Here is a 24390-nt window from a genome sequence, read left to right on the forward strand (position 1 = left end):
CCATTGTTACATTGTTGCAGTCATGGTTATGATTCTAAAGATAAGGAACCTGCTGTATGGATAGATTGGAGAAGATTAAGCTGTTCTATTTGAAAGTGAAAAGATTAAGGGATTTGATGGTGATGATCAAAGTCTGGAGGGGTCAATTGTGTGTACAGGGAAAAAAACTGCTCCACTGTTAGAAGGATCAAGTAGCATAGGATACTCATTTAAAATGATGACAAAAAGAAAAAAAAGACGTGTAAAATCTATTTTAGCTAACAAATAGTCAGGATCTGGAATTCATTATTTGAAAGTCTAACAGAAACAGTTTCAATTGAGGTCTTCAAAGAAGAATTGGTAATGACCTGGAAAGACCAAAAAAGAAATGCAGGGCTACAGAGAAAATGTGGTGGAGCAGGATTGGGGAAGTTGTTCTTGCAGAAAGTGGGACAGACACGGTGGGCTACATGACATTCTCAGTGCTGAAACTGTTCTATGGTAGAACTGTTTGACAGGAAGAGGAAAGGGAAGGACAGAGTTCCAAGAGGAAAATAAGGGAGATAAATATAAAATGACAAAGAATGATAACTAAAATGTATTGTGATCATCATGAGATCAGCCAGGTGGACCTCACAGAATATGGCTATCTTGATTGGAGCTGTTAATCTGGTCCAATCAGGGAGTACTGGCTGACAGATAAGAACAGGAATTTGGGGTGGCACGGTGGCTCAGTGGTTAGCACTGCTACCTCACAGCACCAGGGACCCTGGTTCGATTCCAGCCTCGGGACACTGTCTGTGTGGAGTTTGTACATTCTCCCCATGTCTGCGTGAGTTTCCTCCCACAGACTGAAGATGTGCAAGTTAGGTGGATTGGCCGTGGGAAATTGCCTGTAGTGTCTAGGGATGTGCAAGTTCGACTGTGGATCGACTGTAGTAAATGCAGGGTTATGGGGATAGGATCATGGGCTGGGTCAGTGCAGATGTGATGGGCTGAATGGCTTCTCTCTGCACTGCAGAGATGCTATGATTCAAATAAAGCTTCTGAGCATTGTCTAATCTAGTAGATATTTGGTGACTGATGTACAGCTTTAATCTTACATGGGATTCCAACAGTATTAAGAGTCATGAGAGCGATGCATAAACTTCAATGTCTCATCTCAGAGATTAGATTAATGCCTTGAAATCATTAAACAAAAATGGTCATCCCATCCTGACTCAATTTAGGGAGTTTTGTTCTGGTGATGCTGATTATTCACTGACCCTCCAAAAAAAAATCACAACTGCACACACACACCATGGGTGCTGGGGAAAAAATAAGCACTACCGCAGTTGATGTGAAGGGCACTGCTTGTCACTGGCCACCCGAGTGTTTTCCTATCTTCCTGGTAGTGTAAATTGAATAAAGATTTGTGCACTTAGTGTCTCTCACTGCGTCTCGCACTTGCACACACACACCATAGGTGCTCGGGAAAAAATAAGCACTACCGCAGTTAGGTGGAAGTGTGGGGGTTAAAAAAAAGACCAGGATTGTGCCTGGCTTTGCTGTTCCTCTCCCTTGTAAAATTGCTGTCTCTTGTATGCAGTTGTAAATGTAACAGTTTATTGTAAATCGTTTTTGCAAAAGAAAAAGAACAGGAATATCTCCCCTTCACTGTTTGATTACACAGCATTGCCCTTTGATGTGAAGGGCACTGCTTGTCACTGGCCACCCGGGTGTTTTCCTATCTTCCTGGTGGTGGAAATTGAATAAAGATTCATGCACCTTGAATCTCTCACTGTGTCTCACACCTGCACGCACACACCATGGGTGCTGGGGAAAAAAATAAGCACTACCGCAGTTAGGGGAAAGAAAAGAAGAAGAAAAAAGAACAGGAATTTCAGACATCTTGTTCACTCTGAGAACTCTATCAGTGTGAAGGAACTCCATGTGTAATTAAATGGTGACTTGATGACAAGACATCAGCCTCTTTGGAGTTATTTCAATGGTGAGAGAAAAGCATGCTTCTGAAGAAAATCCCTCGTAACAGATATCTTTGAGGCGAGGTTAGCATTTCTGGCACCACACCATTACTTAGGAAGCTTGACTCATTCGATCCTGCTGTTGAAGTTAGGCTCAGTGTATGGAAAGAATGTGTTGCTTTTTCTGGCCAAATGACAATGAGGCAGATGAAAAGAAACAAACTATTCTCCTGACAGCGCATGGACTAGTAGAGTTTTTGGTTATTAGGAGCTTTAATTTCCCTGAGGCAGCACACACACAAATCTTTCGTGAGTTCACAGATTTAGATAGGGAATATTATGCACTCAAGCCTCCTCGAACTCTGAGACACTATCAGTTTTGCTTGGCAATTTGAGAACCAGGGAAATCATATCAGGAATTTTTACTTAAGATGACTGACAGAGGCATGTGATTTTGATGAGATGCTGAGATTGCGTTTGGTATGTAGGATTAATGATGTAACTATGTAAGAAAAACCTATTAGCTGACACCCAGTTGAACTTCATACAGGCACTAAACTGCCTTTATCATTGGGGAAAATGCAGCTAATGGAGCATATAAGCTGCACGGTATTCTAATGTAAGTTGACACCCTTGCCAGTCTGACGAGCTTGGGGACAATCAGTTGAATGAAGGCAATTGCATAACCTCACTCAGTACATAACCTGACCAGAGGTGACTCAAGATCAGCCCACAATGAAATTCCAAAACAAAGCCAAGCTTTGGCCAAATGGTTAATATTTTCTTTAGGATTCATGCTGGCAAGCCATTGTAGTTGCCTCCGATATACGGACTCAAGAGAGCAAAAGAGTCCCAAAAAACCCAAATTGAGTAAGAGAACTCATATAGGCACATCTTGGAAAATCCACCTACATCTAGTCTAAAATAGTTAAATTGCTTAACCTCCAAATCAGAACCATTCAAAATAAATGTCTGATTAAATGGTCACCTGGTTCAAACGGAGATTTACAATAACAGGAAAGACCAAAACGGGGCACTTAGAGAACTTGGACATAGTCTTTATACATTTCTCCCAGATGGGCATAAGCTTTAGAAGGCAAAAATATGTTCTAGGGTCCCCAAGTGACCTACTTGGACCAGAGAGTCAAAAAGACCGATTGCATGCATTGGAAGATAAAGTGAGGTTAATCAAAGGTGCCCTGGCTCCCATGTCTGTAGCAGAGCGTAAATCTCTCCTTAGGCTAGTGAATTATTGTAGACAGTTCATAAATAACCTGACCTCCATCCTGGCACCTTTGCACAAACTTAAAAGAAGTGTCAGCCTTGGAAATAGTCTTGTAGCAAAGCCATAGCTTTCAGAGAAATGAAGAAACAGCTATTATCCTCTAAGGTGTTGGCACACTACTGATTCCAAGCAATGTCTCCTGTATGGGATCAGGGCACTAATAACACAATGGTGGCACAATGGAGGGAAATGCCCAAGAGCATGTGCATTCAGAACTTTGGACAGAAAGATCCAGTTCTAGCAAAACTGTAACAGCTGGTGGTAATGGAGGAAATCAAAGGGTTTGCACAACAAGAATTGAAATCATTTTGGATGTAGAGAGATCAGATCATAATAGAAGATGACACGTTATGGGGAGCAACAATGATTGTCCTGAGCAAAGGATGCCACCAGATACTGGCTGTTCTCCACCAGGGTCATCCAGGGGTTTCCAGAAAGAGATATTGGTGTGAAGTTGTGTCTGGTAGCCAAGTTTGGATGCAGACATAGCCACATTGGTGGGACAGTACCAACACAGACAACACTTATCACAGCAGCACCTCCCCATATTCTTGGGAATAGCTAGGTAAAAACTGGACTCAGTTACATGTCAACAATGCAGTTATTTCATGGGTTCAATGGTTTTAGTCATAGTGGACACTAATTCAAAGTAGCTGGATTTGCTTAGAGTTAGTTTGCCGAACAAAGGGATGACGATAGAAAAATTATGCTCATCTTTTTCAATACACAGATTCCTGTGTATTGAAATGTTGGCCACAAATAATGGGTCACCGTTTACCAGCAGGGAATTTGAGCATTTCCTAAAGTCAAATGATATTTCATGCCAACCATCATCCAATGGTATGACAGAAAGAGCAGTATAAACTTTGAAGGCAACCTTAAAGAAACAGCGTACAGTTTCACTAGATAACAAACTTTCTGGGTTCCAAATTGATTATAGGACCAACTCTTATGCAACTACAGGGATAGCTCCAGCGGATGTGCTAATGGGGAGAAAACTCCACATCAGATTAATTCTGATCTACTCAGACCTGGGGGAAGGTGAAATGGCATTAGGAACACAAATGTCCGACACAAGACTTCATTCAGCAAAAGAGACAGATGTAGTTTGGTGTAGGCACCATGGGAATGACTCTGCATGGGTAAAAAGCATGGTTGATCATGGTCAGCTCCAGTGATGTGTAATGCTCAGGTAGGTGTGACAGTCCTGAACAAGAAGGTGGACCTTATGAAAACAGCAAATTTGCAAACGGTGTGGGAGCAAAATGTGCTTGGTTCCTCGACAGCTTTTCCAACTCCTCCAGAAACTGAAAGTTTTCCCTCTCCATCAAGTATTGAAGATACCTCGGCATCAGAGATGGACATGGCAGATGTCACTGCTTTGGCATCTTGCCATCTGAAGAGGAGAATGAATTTTTTCCAAAATGTCGCAGGTGCAAGAGGTGATACTTTGCTTTGTATTTCACCTATATCAGAGGCAGAATTAGAGGAATCTGTTGCAATGGTAAAATGCCTCAGGAGGAGCCACAAACAACAAATGCCTATGTCCTCTGACTTGGAGGGGGAGAGATTAGTCACTGTAACAGGATCAATGAGGTAGACATTATAGTTCCCTGTGTGAATGAGTTCCCTGATTGAAGCTGTTAATCTAGAGGGCCCTTGTTGACAGATATAAACAGGAATATCAGAGTTCTTGTTCACTCTTGAGAGCTGTCTCAGAGGGAGCTGGATCAGTGTTAAGGACTCTCTATGCGTAAATAAAGGGTGACTTAATGATGGTATACTGGCCTCTGGAGGTATTTCAAAATGCATATTCGAATTCAAGTTATAGAGGCTTGGTAGAAATTTGAAGAGACATGACATGGTCATGGATAGGACCATCTAATTTACTCCAGGTGTCTTATATAGAATGAATCAATCATTGTTACTCAGCATGTTATGTTATTTAACTAAATAATTGTTAGCTCACAAGTGCAAAACATTACGGCACAAACAAATACTAAAACAGTATTTATACACAAATCATAACTGCAAATGGCCTTTTTGGAGTTCACATAGGTGGGTTTTTTTGTTGAAAATTAGAAATAAGCAATAGAGACAATCATTGCACATGTGATATGCATGTCTACTTTACCATTTTGTTCTTCCCATGTGTAAAATAATGAGAGATAATCAGTGTATCTTTGAATCTTTGTGTGTTTAATGTCTCTTGGCTGCTGCTAAAATGGCTGTGTATGAAAACACAAGACATGAACACAATGGAAAATTCAATAAGACAGTATGGAGAAGGAAGCTGGCATGGTGAAGAGTGCTGCCAATGGAAGTAGCTGTTGATGATGACCAGAAAATAAGTTCAAATCACAAACTGCTCCAACTGGTAAATTCACCGTAACAGATTACATCATTTAATCATGTTCTGAATGGAGAGCAGGAATGTCTCATGGTGTGGTCAACATTCTCCAATCAAGTCAAAATACTGCTTGCAACGATTGGATAACAGAAACTGTGCAACATTACTACTTTTGTTAAAACTTGTCTAACTTCAAAACTTTGTTGAAAGAGATGTACTTTTTATTTGAACACAGAATGACTTATGAAGTGAATGTTCATGTGTACTACATTTAGTTTTACACATAATATGTTTTCAACTAAAATGCTCTCACTCTAAATTCATTTCTGGTTAATAAGTATTTTCTTCTGGACAACACTAAACATTCCAGAACAAAAGCACACAAATTAAACAAAAGTTGTCCATTTCTAGGGTATTTGCCTTTGTGGGTTTAGTTGATGAGGACACCAAACGATGGCCTATCCTGTTTCCGTGATGGTTTACTGGATAAAGGCTCCAATCCATGGTCCATAGCACAAGACAAGCACTCAGTTTAGTGTGACTCAATGCAACTGAAGAAATGATGGCAATATTGAGGCTGACACTCCCAATGCAATATTGATCAAGAGCTGTACTGTCGGAGGTACCACTTTTATGATGAAATACTGAGTTGAAGACCAGGTCGACACAAAGGATCAGGACACAATTTTGAAGTTAAGGATGGAATTTCCCTCTTGCCTTAATCAACTTCATTCAAACAAATTGTCTAATAATTAGCACACTGTTGTTGTGGGGCCTATATCACAATATTGCAGACTGGGCCCTCAAAGATCTTTACTAGTTATAAAGATTAGTGACATTTCCTGAGGTTGCAGTCTCTGCAACATAATACAAGCTCTTTTCTTCATTAGTGTACTTACGTGGAGATCCTGTCATTTTTGGATCGACAGTAGAATCATGCTTGCAATGTTCTGGAAATGGTGAGGGAACTCTGGAAATGAACATATGAATCTGCTGCAGAATTTACTTGCAGGACTATTGTTATTGCTGTTGTACTGTGACATTGCAGAGCAATAAATCAAATTGGTGGGAAATCCACAACAGCACCTTTAGGGAATGGTCCATACCAATCAAATTGAAAGTTGGTACGAGTTTTGCAGCATGAAAATCTGGTGGGAAGAAAGATCAGTGCTTGGTTGGTTGTGTTGGCCAATCCCGAAAGAGGGAGAAGGCCAGATAAGTATCCATTGTTTCTCAAGTTTAAGTTTTAGCAATCCTCCCTCACTTTCCTCCATAGACCCTCACCTAGCTATATTGGGAAGGTCAATATTTACTCCAAAGGAACAGAAAGGTCATATATGGAATCTCTTTGTCTGTACTCAGTATTTTAATCATGGTCAGGACAGTGATTAGCACAATCATTCTCCTCAGTTACCAGACTATACAGTGGAAAGATGAGTAATAATTCAGGATCCTAGTCAAGATTTAAAAACCCGAAATGACAAACGTATAAGTCCATGGAAAATAATATAACAATTATACTGGGTCAGTTGTTCAACAGTTGGATAGTCAGATGAGTGCAACTTTTAAGCATGAAGAAAGAGTAAACACTTGAAGTCTGCCATATCATTGGAAAGTGAGTTGGTCATCTTCAGTGAATTGGGGAATATTGGGCTTTTCCTATTGAATTATTTCCTAGCAAGTACTCAGTTCTTTGTCAAAATCTGTGGATTATTTCAAAATTGATGCTACTTTGATAAAATGAATAACACAGGGTTTTTCTTTAAGATGAAATGTTATAAAAGCAATTAAGAACACAGTGACATAGATTTCACAAGCTAGCTAACTTTCTTAAAATCGAGAGTAACTAAAACTTCCATTGTATGAACACATATGGCAAAATTGTCTTCTACAAACAAAATATTTTTTGACAAGGAAATTTCGTGGTGCAATGATACAGAACAATCCAGTATATAATCAAATTCCACCTCAGAGATGATAATTTCAACTCAGAGCTCACTGTCAGGTTCCTAAAGGTGCTTTGGACATTTGTACCTCAGCTGTTAGTATGTAAACCTTCACAGAACAAATTTCCAAAACAACATTGCTGTTGTCATTTAGACAAATGCTGAGAAGTGTCTAATTTGAAAAAATAAGTATTCACACTGTTTTAATAGAAGTATTCTTCTGAGGACAGGTTGGAAATTGGTGGGGACATTGTGTTAGAGATTTAGTACTTAGTTAAAGAAGTGCAAAGAAAGGCTTATCTACAATTTGTTTTTCTTGATAATAAGAGTATGCACCAAAAATAGAAAAATGGTCCAACTTATTCAACATCCTTTATATTCCTGACCATCAAAACGCTCAACTTAAAAAATTAAAATATTTACTTGGTTATTCCTTTTGAACCTTTAGCAGCAGAAAGACAAAGTCACAAGCTTCAATCATTGTTACATGGTTGCTAGATAGATCACAAAACCAATCACAGCTGGACTCACATGAATTTTCTTTGTACTTGTTCTTTGGAACACCCTTAAGTAGTTTTACAATATTCTGCCAACTGATCACAGATTGCATCTTCACCAACAGCCTGGTCAACATGAACGGGGTGGCTGCGTCTCTGGATCCTTTAGATGATTGACTTTTTTCTGGAATTTCTTCGAATCCCCTTTGAGAAGGCACTCTACCACAGCTTCAGTAGCCATTTGTCTTTCCATTCTTCCTGCAGTCACATAAAGTACATTTAAAATCTCAGCGATCTTCCAATTCATGGCCTCAAAATCAGAACCAATCTAAGGTTTCCTGGCACTCACCCATGTACGGAAGGATTTGCACCAAGATTAAAAATTACATTATTTTAAAAAATGCAAATTATGCCTAATTTAGAAGTCGTTCATATTTTTGCTTTCCCCCTCAATAAGCTATTGTTTAAATTGCCTTGCATTCATACAGTTTCTTTGTTGAAAAGACTGCAGAAAACACATTAATCATTATAATTAATCATGCAAAACTAAATACCATATCACTCTGAATCATTTTTTATTCGAATGTCAGGTTTTCACTTATCAATTTTGAACCTTGTAATCTGTGTGCGCTTCAAGTTTCCCAAAAGTTAACCATCAAAATCATAATTTTAAAGTGGAGTTTGCTTTTATCACCTCGGGCCTTCACATCACAAAACACATCAGTTATGGTTATGATGATTTTCAGTGGTTTACCATCAACAGTAATCAAAACTGAAATCTACATTTTAAGATTCACATCTTAGCAAAACATAGCAACTCAATCCCGAGGACCATGGGTTGCTCAAAGCTCTAATATTTATCATTTTACTTTTCAAAGCCAAATACTGTGGCAGGATAGTCTGACTTCAATAATTGAGTGGTAACACTACCAAAGCATTTAAAGTTATGAGGCAGGCCATTAGAAATCTTTTTAAAATAAACGCATGTTTATGTTGTTCGTGTACTAGATTGTGAAAAGATTCAAAATAGTTAAGTCCAAATTATTCTATAGTAACATCTTGAGCCTTCGAGAGGCTTTGTTGTAGCACTGAATACTGCTTATTTATTGACTCAATAAAAGAGTTTCAATGTCTTCCTGATGAGCTACAAGGCTGCAAGTAGGAGCTTTCAATGGCATATAACACTCATTCACAAATGATCATTAAATATCATCCTTCATTTACTCAATGCATTTAATAAGCTTATGACGATGTATTGATTATTTCAAATATAGTCATTGCATTAATTACAATTGAGGATCAATATTAGGCAATTTATTTACACTATAATGGCCACTGTTATAAACTTACAAAAAGTCTCATTCACATCTCTTAAATAAACCAAGACACTGCGCAGTAGAACTTGATCATTAGAATTGCAATGTCAATTATTGCCTTACAATATTTCCATATATTCTCAAAAGTCTCATTCAATTCTAACAAAACAAGAATAACTTAATACCATTACACTGTCAACAAGAGCCTGTAGTTTAATATTGTCTGTTGTTTTCACTAGCCAAAAAGCTGAAGATTAGGACATTTCACATAGCCTTTGTTAGACTTTTTCAATTATGTTAAATGATATATATCTAAATATGACAGACGTCATTCACCAGTATGTTGACTTTAGATTTATAGTTTAATATTTTGCAGCATTATTTTATTACATTTTATTAATGTCAATGCTTAACATGTTGAGGGCAATCAACAATTATAGAAAAAAGTCATAATTGCTGCATTGGAGTTTTGCTTTGAGATACTGATTCACTTCTATCAAATTTCACAAAATGGAAGACCATAAGATGAGTCATTTGAAATAATGTCAAGAATTATAATATTGGTGCATTTGCAGAATTTGTGCCCTTGTTAATCACAGTTTACATTTCAGATTATTGCCTACCTTTTACACAAACAACTAATCACATTAATGCTTTGTACTTGAAAAGAAAACCAACACAAATGTGAACCTCTCAAGCCAATGAATGACATTATAGTGGCTATAATATTTTGACTGACAGTGAGGGAAATACTTTTGTCCATTTGCATGTAAGGGGAAGTTTTGATTTGAACTGAGGAGATTCTAAATTTCTTATTTATTTATTTTTTTGCCTAACAGCAGTAGTGCTTATTTTTCCCCAGCATCCATGATGTAAGGGGAAGTTTATTAGCGGATGAGAGTTTTAAACAGCAATACTATATGCAAGCAGTTTATAAAAACTGTTTATCTGTAGTTGTCAGAACATAAACTTGGTCCATGCTTTCTATCAATCAGGGTTTGACAGTCAGGTAAATTTGAAAACTTTGCCTACTTAACTTTTATGATAACTTGGGAATAATTCACATTCCAGTGCACTCCTCCAGTGAGTTGTTACAATACTTACATCAGCAGTTAATAATCATGATTGGAATAACAGAATGCAAATTTTTGAAACATTTAAAAAAAGTCATTGAATTCAATAAATTCAAGGCATTGTTTTGAGTGGACTGAAGCTCACTTTCCCACCAATCCTCACCATCCTATCCAGAAATAAATTTGCAAGGTGACAGGGAAAAGATGGGAGAGTAGGACTGGATGAGGACACATGCATGAAAAATTCTGTTTACATTTGTGATGCTCATTTTGAACTGAAATATATGGTGTTTTGTAACGAAAGCATTATAACGAAGATCATTCAATGCAAGACTTTACTATACAAGGTAGAGCTATGTTTAACTTTACCTGTGCCTTTCAGGCTAGCAAAGGATATTGAACTCTAAATTAAGTCAGAGGATAATTGTTTTTGGCAAAGTACTTTTGCACCTTGGAAAATGCAGGTAAATGTCCAGCAGCAATTCTGAAGGAACCAGGATGATGTGATTACTTTCTTTGCTGCCGCTCTTTACATTTCAGAAACTCAAAAGTATAATTTTTAAAAAATATTTATTTGTGGGTTGTGGGCACCACTGGCCAGACAGCATTTATTGTCCATCCTTTGTTGCCCTTCAGAAGGTGATGGTGAGCTGCCTTCCTGAATGACTACACTCTACAAGCAGGGGGTTTACCCAGGCTGCTGTTAGGGAAGGAATTCCAGGATTTTGACTCAGCAATAGTAAAGGAATAGTAATATATTTCCAATTCAGGATGGTGAGTAGCTTAAAGAGGAAGTTGGTGGTGTCACCATGTATCTGCTGTCCTTGTCCTTCTAGGAAGTTGCTGTGAATTTGGAAGGTGAATCATTGGTGAATTTCTGCAGTGCATCTTATAGATCGTCACTGGAGGATAAAGTAAATGTTTGTGGATGTGGACTACTTTGTTATAGATGGTGTCAAGCTTCTCAAGTGTTGTTGGGACCGCATCTATATAGACGATTGGGGAGCATTGGGTCACACCCCTGATGTGTCTTGTAGACAGACTGGCTTTGAAGTCAGGAGGTGGGATACTCGCTGCAGTATTTACAAAATCATAGAACCCTACAGTGCTGAAGGATAAAAAAGGAGAAAGTGAGGACTGCAGATGCTGGAGATCAAAGCTAAAAAATGTGTGCTGGAAAAGCGCAGCAGGTCAGGCAGCATCCAAGGAGCAGGAGAATCAATGCTTCGGGCATAAGCCCTTCTTCAGGAATCCATTCCTGAAGGGCTTATGCCCGAACGTCAATTCTCCTGCTCCTTGGATGCTGCCTGACCTGCTGCGCTTTTCCAGCAACACATTTTTCAGTGCTGAAGGGTGCCATTCCACCCATCACGTCTGCATCAACCCAGTGAGTCCAAAGAGTAGCCCACCCAGACCCAGATCCCTACCATGTCTGTAATCCTACATTCATCATGTTAATCCATATGGCCTATGCACCCCTGAATACTACCATCAATTTCAGCACGGCCAATGCACCTAATGTGTACACCTTTGGACTTCAGGAGGAAAATGACAGTCATGGAGGAAACGCATATAGACACGGGGAGAACTCCACACAGAAGTTGCCTGAGGCTAGAATAGAATCCATGTTTCTGGCATTGAGAGGCAGCAGTGCTAACCACTGAGCTACTGTGCTGCCCCAGAGTCTCTGACTTATTCTTGAAGCCATTGTATTTATGTGGGGAGGCTAGTTGACTTTCTGGTCAATAGTAACCCCAAAATATTGATAGTGGGGAATTCAGTGAAACAATTGAATATCAAGGGGCAATGGTTAGATTGTTTCTTGTTGGTGAAAGTGAGGATTGCAAATTTTGGAGATTAGAGTCATGAGTGTGGTGCTGGAAAAGCACAGCAGTTCAGGCAGCATCCGAGGAGCAGGAGAATCAACATTTCAGGCAAAAGCCCTTTGTGAGGAATGGGGCTTTAAGCCGAGGGGGTGGAGAGATAAATGGGAGGGGGGTGTTGGGGCTGGGGGTGGAAGATAGCTGAGATTGCAATAGGTAGATGGAGGTAGTGATCAGTCAAAAATGAGGGTGGAGTGGATAGGTGGAAAGGAAAATGTACAGGTAGGACAGATCATGAGGGTGGTGCCAAGTTGGAAAGTTGGAACTGGGATAAGGTGGGGGGAGGGGAAATGAGGAAACTGGTAAAATCCACATTGATGCCGTGGGGTTGGAGGGTCCTGAGGCGGAACATGAGGTGTTCTCCCTCCCAGCATCAGGCGGTAAGGGAATGGCATAGGAAGATGCCCAGGACCTGCATGCCTTTAGTGGAGTGGGAGAGGAGTTGAAGTGTTCACAGGGCAGTGGGGTTGGTTGGTGCAGGTTCCCGGAGATGTTCTCTGAAGCCCTTTGCGAGTAGGTGTCCTGTCTCCCCAACATAGAGGAGACTGCATCTGGAGCAACAGATACAGTAAATGACATGTGTGAAAGTTCAGGTAAAACTCTGATGGATATGGAAGGTTCCTTAGGGGCCTTGAACAGAGGTGAGTGGGGAGGTGTGGGGCAACTTTTGCAATTCCTGTGGTGGCAGGGGAATGTGCTGGGAGGGTGAGTTGGTTGGGGGGGGGGGGGGGGAGCATGGACCTGACGCAGAAGGAATGGTCTTTATGGAAAGCAGATAGGGGTGGGGAGGGAAATATATTTCTGCTGGTGGGGTTCATTTGTAAGTGGAGGAAATAGTGGAGGATGATGCGATGTGTACAGAGGTTGGTGGGGTACCAGGTGTGGTTCTATCCTTGTTGCGGTTGGCAGGTTGGGGTTCGAGGATGGAGATGCGGGAAGCGAATGAGATGCTTTGGAGGGCATAAACCACCATGTGGAAGGGGAAATTGCAATCTTTTAAGAAGGAGGCCACCTGGTGAGTTCTGTGGTGGAACCAGTCCTCCTGAAGAAGGGCATTTGCCCAAAACGTTGATTTTCCTGCTCCTCCTATGCTGCCTGACCTGCTGTGCTTTTCCAGCATCACTCTAATTTTGATTCTAGTCTCCAGTATCTCCCATGTCCGCTTGGTCCTTCTGGGAGCAGATGAAGGGGAGGGGGAGGAGGCGGAGGATTTGGGAATTTTACAAGAGGCAGGGTGGGAGGAGGTGTAGTCCAGGTATCTGCGGGAGTCTGTGGGTTTGTAGAAGATGTCAGTGTTGACTGGCCACCATTGATGGAGATGGAGAGGTCCAGGAAGGTGGGGGGGAAAGGGGGGGGGGAGGGAGGTGTCTGAGATGGTCCAGCTAAACTTAAGGACAGGGTGAAAATGTGTTGGTGAAGTTGATGAACTGTTCAACTTCCTCATGCGAGCACGAGGTGACGCTGATACAGTCATCAATGTAGTAGAGGAAGAGGGGGAAATGGTGCCCCTGTGACTGCAGAAGATGGACTGTTCCACACAACCGACAGAGACAGGCATTGCTGGAACCCATGCAGGCGCCCATGGTTACCTCTTTTGTCTGGAGGATTCAAAGGAGAAATTATAGAGGGTGAGGACCAGTTCAGCCAAATGAATGAGTGTGTCAGTGAAGGGGTACTGGTGGGGACTCGGAAAACAAAGAAACGCAGGGCTTGGAGGCCCTCGTCATGGTGAATGGAAGTATATAGGGACTGGATGTCCATGCTGAGATGAGACGTTGGGGGCAAGGGAAACTAAAGTCTCTCTGGTGTCTCAAACGTATGTGGGGAGTTCATGGACCAGGGGAGATAGGGCAGTATCTTATTGGTGATGATCATTGCCTGGCATTTGTGTGGTGCAAATGTTATTTGCCACTTATCAACCCAATCTCTACATATAATAGGCAAACAGGAAATACAGCCAGTGGTGATATCAAAGGTGCTAATCACAGTAAGATTTATAGCTTTGAGGATGTTTATAACTGTAGTGTCACTGATATACAATGACTGAAAAAAAATCACATTTTATTTTTATTAAAAGGTTCTTCAGGGATTTGTACCAACACTTCAGGAATTTAGTTCTATGATTTTATTTATTCATTGGAGAAATGCATAAAAGAGTGACCTATACATGCATAAGAATGTGACAGGGAATGAATCTCATGGTAACGCAGTAAAAGAAGGTCCTGAATTTTGGTCTTAATTTATGGGTGGTACAACACAATTTGGGGGAGTTGGGGGGTGGGGGGAGGGTGGGGGGAGGAGTGTAGGGGGGCTTTGTCCTTGGATTTCGTTGGACTATGATAAAGTGAAGTACAAACACCTTGTAACTTTGTAAGCATTTTCTGAAAACGTGGGAATGCATGTTTTTGATTGATCCTGAATACCTCTTTGTCAAATCCTCACTCTCCCCTTTGCATGTCAGCTGTTAGAAATTACAAACATTTATTTATGAGCAACAAAATACTGGTGAAATTGTAGCTTTTGCTTGATTTCAAATGTCATTATTTAAAATAAAACGATTAGAAAATACATGGACCATCTGTCTCCTTCATGTCTCACAGGCATTTTTATTGAAATGTTGATAGTTTATCATCAAAACAACTGCTGGTAAGATGATTTCTTTCTACAGTCAAAATGTTAACATTTTAAGAGGAATTATTATAAGAAATAATCAGAAGAAATTATCTTTTTTCAGTCTCTCATATACACACAAATCTCAAAAGGTTTGTAGCCTCTGAAGTTATACATGGGAATCATCAAAAGTAGCAATAAAAACAAATCACTGGAAAAACTCAACAGGTCTGGCAGCATCTGTGAAAAGAAAGCAGACTTAGCATTTTGGGTTCAGTGAGAACTGATGTACCAGAGAAAAATGTTGTAGGTGGCAGGGCCAGGGTCTGACTGGAACAAGAAAAGTTGCATCATATCCCACAAAGAGACAGGCATAACTGGCGCCTATGTGGGTACCCATGGCCACCTCTTTAACCTGAAGAAAGGAGGAGAAGTTAAAGGAGACATTGCTCAAAGTGAGGAGGAGCTTGGGCAGGTGGCAAAGTATGGTGGTGGATTCGGGCTGTTGAGACACTGGACCCAAAATGTTAAGTCTGCTTTCTCTCCATATAAGCTGCCAGACCTGCCAGAGTTTTTCTAGAAATTTATTTCTGATTCTGATTTACAACAAATGCAATTTTTTGATTTTTAAAAAAATGAAAAGGAGCAATACAGCTGTTATTCATTTCTTTCTCTCTTGCACATAAAGGCATAGACAACCTTTTGTTAAAGGAAAGGTTAAATTTCTCAATTCATTGAGCTCTTCTTCTATCAGTTCCACACCTAATTCTTTGATCAGGTGTTACCTGACTACATATAGCATATCCTCCCTATCTGTGTCCAGTATAGTCCACCAGGATCCACCCACCATGGCCTCTTACACTCCTTTTGATCTTTTCATTGACAAGTGCCTGATGACATCAACCATCTCAATTTCTCAACTCCCTTCACTCAGTTGACTCACTCATCTTCTTCTAAATGTTTTACAATCTGTTTTTCTCAGGACCAATCATTGTCAGCATCCAAGGAACAGGAAATTCGACGTTTCGGGCCAGAGCCCTTCATCAGGAATTCCTGTCGAATTTCCTGTTCCTTGGATGCTGCCTAACCTGCTGTGCTTTAACCAGCAACACATTTTCAGCTCTGATCTCCAGCATCTGCAGACCTCACTTTTTACTCAATCATTGTCAGGTCAACTCTCAGAAAATTGCTCATACCATCCCCTGGCTGTTAGTCTTTCATTGAACATCAAGCCATTGTTTCCAAGTTTGTCACTGATTTTATGTCCTCTGCAGATCTTCCCTCCATGAATTCCAACCTCATCATATTCCAACTTTACAGTTTCCAATCTTCAGATCCTAACTGGTACATCTTCATTGTGGAAATCCTCCTTGAATGGAGCTTCATTCAATTTTTATTCACCTTCACATTTTTTCAAATGATTAAACATGAGCTGACATTGAACAACTTCTCTTTTAATTCAACTCACTACCTCCAAAAAGAAAATCACATTTGGCAACCAAATGGGTCCTAGCTAATGTCTGTTTATTTGTGGGACACGTAGAACATATTGGTGCTGTTTCTGCTTTCACCCTAAACTGCAAAATTTCAAATTTGCTTCAGATTTCCAAACTTTCCTTACCTTCATGTGGTCCATTTTTGACTTTTTGGCTTTCTTAACTTCTTTATTTCCATAAATTTACAGATTCCCAAAGTCAAGTTCTTTCTATACCAACTTCATTCAGTTTCCTCCATTTCTTTGTCTTTGTTGCACCTGTTCTGGTAATGAAATCATCCAGACCAGTGCTTTTGATAATGTCTTCATTTTGTCGCAACCATTGATTCTTCAACCACTATCACAACCCCTCCCTACTCCTGCCACTTTGATTGACAGGATTTTGGATCCTGTCATATTTCACACAATTCAGTTTACATCCAATCTCCAAGATAAAATGGCGTTCCTCTTGTTCTTACCTTTCATCCCACCAGCTCTAATATTCAATGGATCATCTTCTGCAATTCCTGTTACAGCCAGCCTATTGCAGGCACTAAACACAAAATCTTCATCTGCTGTTTTCAGCATTCTGAAAAGATTGTTCACTCCATGACAATCTCAATCATCTCCAATACCCTGTCACAAGCATGGGAAGTAACTTCCATAAACATGTCGACCAATTGAAACATTAATTTATTCGCGCTTCTTTCAATTATACTGCTGTATTTGCTGCTCACAATACAGTACTGTAGGAAAATCAATTGTAAACTTGGTACAATTTGTGGCTCAGCTTCAGATCGCCTCTCGCAATCATTCACTGCCGTGCTCTCATCTCTCAATGCTACTGCATGATCCAATGAAGTTCAATGTAAATTTAAGGAATAGATTTTGATAGGCAATTTATAGCCTTTTGGAGTCAATATTCAGTTGCTCTGCAGGGGGTGGGGGGAGTAGAAAGGAGAGAAACTAATTAAGTTTGTGTAAAATTGAAAGACAAGTTCCAGATGTAACACCCTGTTCAAACAGAAGAATTTGCCATCAGGAAACAGAGTGATCATTCTGACCAAAACATCAAAGCTTTGGGAAAGGCCCTGGCCATGAATTACAAACATTAAAATAAGAAGGTTCAATTTAAAAATACACAGCATGACACATCAATGAAGCTTGATTTTTGATGGTAAAATGTGTTATCCAAATATGAGTGCTTAGATAATTCTGTCCATTGTCATGAGGCATTTGCACTTCGTGATATGCAAAAGATCTTGTGCAGAAATTGGGGAACATTTCTGCCAGCACAACATTTATCCAGATTGCTTATTGCACTCAAAGCAGAACTTGTTAATAATGAATTGGGGGTGAAATTTATAAAGGGAGCTCTGTCTGAAAACAGACAAGAAAATGGTGATAATTAGTGAATACCTCTTAAGGTTACTGTACTTATTAATTTCAAAAATCCAGAGCTAGCGTACACAAGTTGTTGCATATCACATGATGAAACCAGACACAAAAGTTCATTTTCAAGACTGGTGAGTATTTTTTTAATGAAGATAAATTAATCAACTGTATTTATAATTTAATATGTCTCCAGCATGAATCTCTTCAGCTCAGAATCATTAAGCTGAGATTATAGAGTCATAGAGATATATAGCATGGAAACAAACCCTTCAGTCCAACCCATTCATGCCGACCAGATATCCCAACTCAATGTAGTCCCACCTGCCAGCACCCAGCCCATATCCCTCCAAACCCTTCCTATTCATATACCCATCCAAATGTCTCTTAAACGCTGCAATTATACCAGCCTCCACCACTTTCTCGAACAGTTCATTCCATACACGTACCCTCTCTGTGTGAAAAAGGTCTCTTTTATATCTTTTTCCTCTTACCCTAAACCTATGCCCTCTAGTTCTGGACTCCCCAATCCCAGGGAAAAGATTTTGCCTATTTACCCTATCCATGCCTCTCATAATTTAGTAAACCGCTATAAGGTCACCCCTCAGCCTCCGACACTCCAGGAAAAAAAAGCCACAGCCTGTTCAGCCTTTCCCTATAGCTCAAATCCTCCAACACTGGCAATATCCTTTCAAGTTTCACAACATCTTTCCAACAGAGGGAGACCAGAATTGCACGCAATATTCCAACAGTGGCCTAACCAATGTCCTGTACAGCTGCAACATGACCTCCCAAATTCTGTACTCAATACTCTGACTAATAAAGGAAAGCATACCAAACGCCTTCTTCACTATCCTATCTACCTGCAACTCCACTTTCAAGGGTCTTAATGCAATCACATCCCAGAGAGAAAATAGCTGCAGGAAAGAGAAGATAAGAGAGGGAGCCAGGTAATGGCTACTTAGCAGATTTTGGGAAGCTGTTCTCACAGATACTGGTCCTGGCCAATAGATACAATGTTCCCATTACCTAACAGCACATAGAGAAAGACAACAGGGAGTATAGTTACGTTGCAGATCAAGGCATGATCATTTGTCTGCATCTGGATTGGTGGGAAAAGAGGTAAAAATGCAGTAATAATTACAAATTCTGAAATTAGGGGGATGGAATGTCTGCTCTGCTGCCAAGCATGAGCAACTCAAAGAGTGTTGCTTAACCAGTGACAGGGTATAAGAGTAATCTCATGGAGCTGAGAGAGGAGTATGGAAGGATGGGGGATAAATTCAATTCTCATGGCCCATGCTGAACATCGAAACAAACAGACAGAAGGAGATAGAAGAATATCAGGACTAAAAAAAGGTAATAATCATTGGATTATCTGAGCCATGAACAAAAAAGAGTAGCAAAACCAAGAGAATTAATCTGTGGCTAAAAGGCTGGTGTGGGAAAGTGAGATTTCTTTTCATGGGACACTGGAAAAAGAAAGGGCTATACCGATATGAAAGGATCTGACTGAACCAGGATGGGATGTGTGTCTTGGCGGAGGTAGTAAAGGCCTTAGACTAAGAAGGGGAGGGAAAATTTACAAACGATGTAACCATAACTCCTTCCCTCACAATGTTGTAGATGGCCTAAACCAAACACCCTTCAGCAGTTTGAGAAGGCAGCTGGCCACTACCTTCTCAAGAGCTCTTAGGGATAAGCAATAAAATGTTAAATTAGTCAGCAACACCCACATCCCATGAATGGGCAAAACTCGGGCAGATGATATATAATGCAGGAAGTGTGAAGTTGTTCACTTTGGCTAGAAGAATAAAAATGCAGAATATTACTTAAGATGGAAAAGGACTGCAGAATTCTGAGGTGCAAACGGGCTTAAGTGTTCTGGTGCTTGAATCACAAAAAGTAATATGCAGGTACAACACACAATCAAGAAGACTAATGGAACATTTTCCTTTATTATGAGAGCAGCATAAAATAAGGAAGTTATCTTTCACTTATACAAGGCATTGGTGTGTTTACATCTCAAATACTGTGTATAGTTTTGGTTCTCTTATTTACACAGGCACGTAAATGCATTGGAAGCAGTTCAGATGAGGTTTATTAGCTTGACGCCTGGGATGAGTGAGATGTGTTCAGAAAATTTGTTTCCACTGGAGTTTATTAGAGTGAGGGTGGTTTGACTGAAATATTTTGAGATCCTGAATAGTCTTGACAACTGGTGTAGACAGATGCTTTCTTTGTGAGTCAATCCAGAACTGGGGGTACTGTTGTAAAATTAGACGTTGTACTTTCAGGACAGAGATAAGGACGATCTGTTTTTCTCTCGGAGGACAGTGCAACTTTGGAACTCTTTGCATCTGAACATGTTTGACATGAGGTCATTATATATTTACAAGGTAGAGTTAGATTAATTCTTGTTGGGCATGGGGATCAGGGTTTTTTTTGGGTGGAGGGGAGATGGGAATATGGAATTGGTAAGGATGGTGCTTATGTGTTTGTGGCTTTCTTCTAATTTGTTGCATTTTGTGATGACAAAGGTGTCATCTGCACCGTATCCTTCGATGAGACAGCCCTATTCACATCAATAAACATCACCCTAGCCAAAGAAGCACTGGCCTCACTGCTAGATGAGCCAAGGACACAAACACCTGACAGCACCGACTCCATCAACAAAGACAGCATCCTCAAACTAGTAGACCTGTGCCTCACAACCCACTTTACCTTCATTGGCAAGATCCATAAACAAGTCAATGAGACGCCCATGGGATCACCAATATCAGGACTCTTAGCAGAAGCAGTTATGCAGAGGCTAGAACGAACAGCCTTTCCCACAATCCAGCCAAGCTTTGGGTCCACTATGTGGATGACAACTTTGTCATCATGAAATGCAGCAAATTAGAAGAAAGCCACAAACACACAAACAAACGTTCTTCCCAGTATAAAGTTCACCAAAGAATAAGAGAACAACAACTGACGCCCGAGACGTCATGGTAGAACGCAAAGCCAATGGAGTACTCCAGACCAGTGTTTACAGGAAAGACACACACACACACACACACACACACGTATAGGAGCAATCATCCCAACATCCACAAACAGAGATGCATAAATGAACCAACACAAACTGCAGCATCTAGGAACTAAGAGTAGCCAAGGAAAAAGACCTATATAGCATATTCAGGAACAATAGGTACTCAATAATCACAGTCTGCCGATTCCTACACAACACACCCAGAAACTCTAGTCACCCTGCCATACATTAAAGACATCTTAGAGATGACGGCCAGACTACTCTGGCCCCTCGGCATCATGGTAGCCCACAAACCTACCACCACACTGAAACAGCTCCTGATTAATTTAAAGGACCCTACACCAACAACCAACAGAACAAATGTCATATACAAAATACCCTGCAAGGACTGCAACAAACATTACATGGACAGACAGGCAAGAAATTAGCCATGAGGATTCATGAGCACCAATTAGCCATCAAAAGACATGACCAACTATCGCCAGTATTCATACACACAGATGAAGAGGGACAACCAGTTTGACTGGGACAATACATCCATCCTGGGACAGGCTAAACAAAGACATGCTCGGAAAATCCTCAAAGTCTGGCATTAAATCTGGAACTCTATCAACAAACATATCGGTTTGGAACCCATTTACCAACCTCTCAGAAAAAGAATCGGAAGTGATATCAACCACTACAACAGACCAAGACACATAAATAGCAATTGGGACTGAACACCAGCCCTTCATCAGAGGCTCACTGAGATGTTACCTAGTATGATGATGAAATGCTTGAAAACAAAACTACCAGCTTAGCAAGCAAACTTACATCTGATCTATATCCTGAGCCACACATCCTCTCCAAAAATCAGAAATAAATCAGATTGTCAATATTGGAGAGGGCAAATCACAGAATGACATTAATAATCTTCTAGACTGAGAAATAGCTGGCAAATGAAGTTCATCACAGATAAAGATGACATAATACATTTTGGCAAGAAGAATACGGAGGTCATTCATTTGTTAGAATATCGGTGGAATAAAAGAACAAAGGCATCTTGGAATATGTTAAACACTAAATGATTTGCCACAAGTTGGAAAGTCATTAAAAAAAAGCAAGAGCTGAAAATGTGTTGCTGGAAAAGCGCAGCAGGTCAGGCAGCATCCAAGGAGCAGGAGAATCGACGTTTCAGCAACACATTTTCAGCTCTGATCTCCAGCATCTGCAGTCCTCACTTTCTCCATTAAAAAAAGCAAGCCAACTTTACTTTATCTCTAGAAGGATAGAACTGAAAATTAATCAACTTACACTAGACCTGTAAGAAACCTTACTTAGACAATGATTAGAGTTTTCAATTTAGTCAATAAGTTACAACTATAAAGAGATACTGTCGAGGGCTCAGAGAAGATTTACAAGGATGAAACTAGAAATACTGTAAGGATTGTCTCTTTTAATTTTGTGTCTCTGAAAACTGTGGACTGCAATGAGATAACCAGAAATTTACCAGGATGGTTACATAACTTCAAAAGAAGGGAATTTGACACACAACGTGAATTCTATTTTTGTAGTTGTGTGTTCCTGCAATACAGTATACAGGTGATCAAAGCAGAGGGGTTGTTTATAAGTAAATCGATTGGTTCTCAGCTGACTGAGGAGGTTGGAACAGTAAACAAGTTGTAGAGACACAGATACTGAGAGTGTGAAAAACATAAGTGTGTGTAATCGTTCTCCCCTGCAGAAGCTGTCTGTTCTTTGCAGATAAATGATAATTTAAATTTTAGGAAAACCAGTTACCTTTCCTACAGCAGTTGCTGAGAAATGTGACTTTTGAATTGATAAGTCAAAGATATTTTCCAAGTAGATTAGATTAGATTAGATTCTCTACAGTATGGAAAGTCCACACCGACCCTTTAGAGAGTAATCCACCCAAGCATCTTCCCTTACCCTACATTTACCCCCAACTAATGCACCTAACACTATGGGCAATTTTAGCATGACCAATTCACTTGCCATGCCCATCTTTGGATTGTGGGAGGAAACCAGGGCACCCAGAGGAAACCCACAAAAGTAAATCAGCCACTCTACTTGTTACAAACAAGGGGATACATCCAAAAGAAAGATATCTGAATAATGAAAGGTGTAACTTGCAGAAGTTGGATCATGTCAACAGCAGAATTGGGAAGCAAGCCACTGAACTGACTTTTCAGGTTTTTTTCTACCTCTGCCAATAACGTGCGCTCACACGTGTGTGTGAGAAGTTTATAAGGACATTAGAGTTAGTACAGTGAAATGTAAATGTTTAGAGCTGCTTATCCATTACTATAGTCGAGTTAGAATAAATAATAATTCTTGTTCAGAATAGAAATCTGGTCCATGCTTTCTATCAACCTTGATTTGAATTTCTGGTAAATTGGAGAACTGTGTATACAATAAAAAAATACTTCAGCATTTGTACCTACACCAAATGAACTTCAGTGGTTCAAGGCAACAGCTTAACACTACTTTCTCAAGGGCAACTAGGGACAGGCAATAAATATTGGCCCAGCATGTGATGTCTAAAAACAAACCTAATAATTTTTGGAGTTCAGTCATAATTATCGTAAGCCTCAGTATTACAGAAATCAGAAGTCAAGAATAATCTAGTTTTGCACCCAATTACCAACAAGTGGAAAGGTGGCAGAAGCAGTTTAAAAATTAATTTTCAAAAGAGAATTTGGTATAATCTTGAAAAGGAAAAACTTTGATCCCTGGGGAAAAAGCAGGAAAATGGGACTAGTTTGATAGCTCTCTCAAAAAGTTGCCACAGGCATAATATGGTTTCCTTCTATGCTAAATGATTATATGAATGTCTGAGTAATTCCAGCTGGGTGTAGAAGTTTAAACATGATTTACCTTGAGTAAAGGGGCCACCACTTACTCAGTTTTTGCCTGGATCAGATGTTTATTTTAAAGATCTATTAATTTCAAACAATTAAGCATAGAAGCAGTAATTAAACATGTGCCACTATTCTGCAGACTTTCAATAATCTCACATATAACCTGTTGGTCATTCACAATAGAGGTCTGAGCTGAAATTAGATGCTAGCAAGGTCAGAAAAAAATGACCTGTTTCAACCCTTGCCAACTTTTCCCTTCTAGGAGAAAGTGAAGACTGGAGATCAGAGTCAACAAGTGTGTGCTCGAAAAGCACCTTTGCCTTCTGTTGAATTTCAGTGCTTGTTGCAAAGCTTTTGTGAATTTAACTAATTTGTATTTAGTTAACATACATGCACCCGCTTTCTTTCAGCTTCCCTAGCAAAGCCTCAACATCGACACAATCAGTTAGAGAGTGGGATCTGTGGGGAAGCACCCTGAGCTGTGAGTAAAATTCTTAGAGAGACTGACAAGTTAGATGCTGAGAGATTGTTTCTTGAGGTGGATAATTGAAAACTAGTGGGTATAACCTCTGGATAAGGCATTTTCAGAATGAGATTGGAGAAATCCCCTCTAACTTGTAAATTTTTGGAATTCTCTGTCCCAAGGGTTCTGGATGCTCAGTTGCTAAGTATGTTTGAGGCTGATGGTGATATATTTTCAATTTGTAAGGGTACTAAGGAACATAA

General features: G+C 40.0%; 1 long non-coding RNA gene across 1 annotated transcript in view; it reads right to left on the reverse strand.

The window, feature by feature from the left end:
* Window positions 1-8224: 8224 nt before the first annotated feature.
* The window catches only part of LOC132807473 (uncharacterized), a 280961-nt gene continuing 264795 nt past the window's right edge, over window positions 8225-24390 (reverse strand). Inside the window, exon 3 of the long non-coding RNA XR_009641965.1 lies at window positions 8225-8279. This is a non-coding gene — a long non-coding RNA (uncharacterized LOC132807473). The remainder of the gene's footprint in view (window positions 8280-24390) is intronic.

This window comes from Hemiscyllium ocellatum, chromosome 3 (assembly GCF_020745735.1).
Source record: "Hemiscyllium ocellatum isolate sHemOce1 chromosome 3, sHemOce1.pat.X.cur, whole genome shotgun sequence".
Lineage (NCBI taxonomy): Eukaryota > Metazoa > Chordata > Chondrichthyes > Orectolobiformes > Hemiscylliidae > Hemiscyllium > Hemiscyllium ocellatum.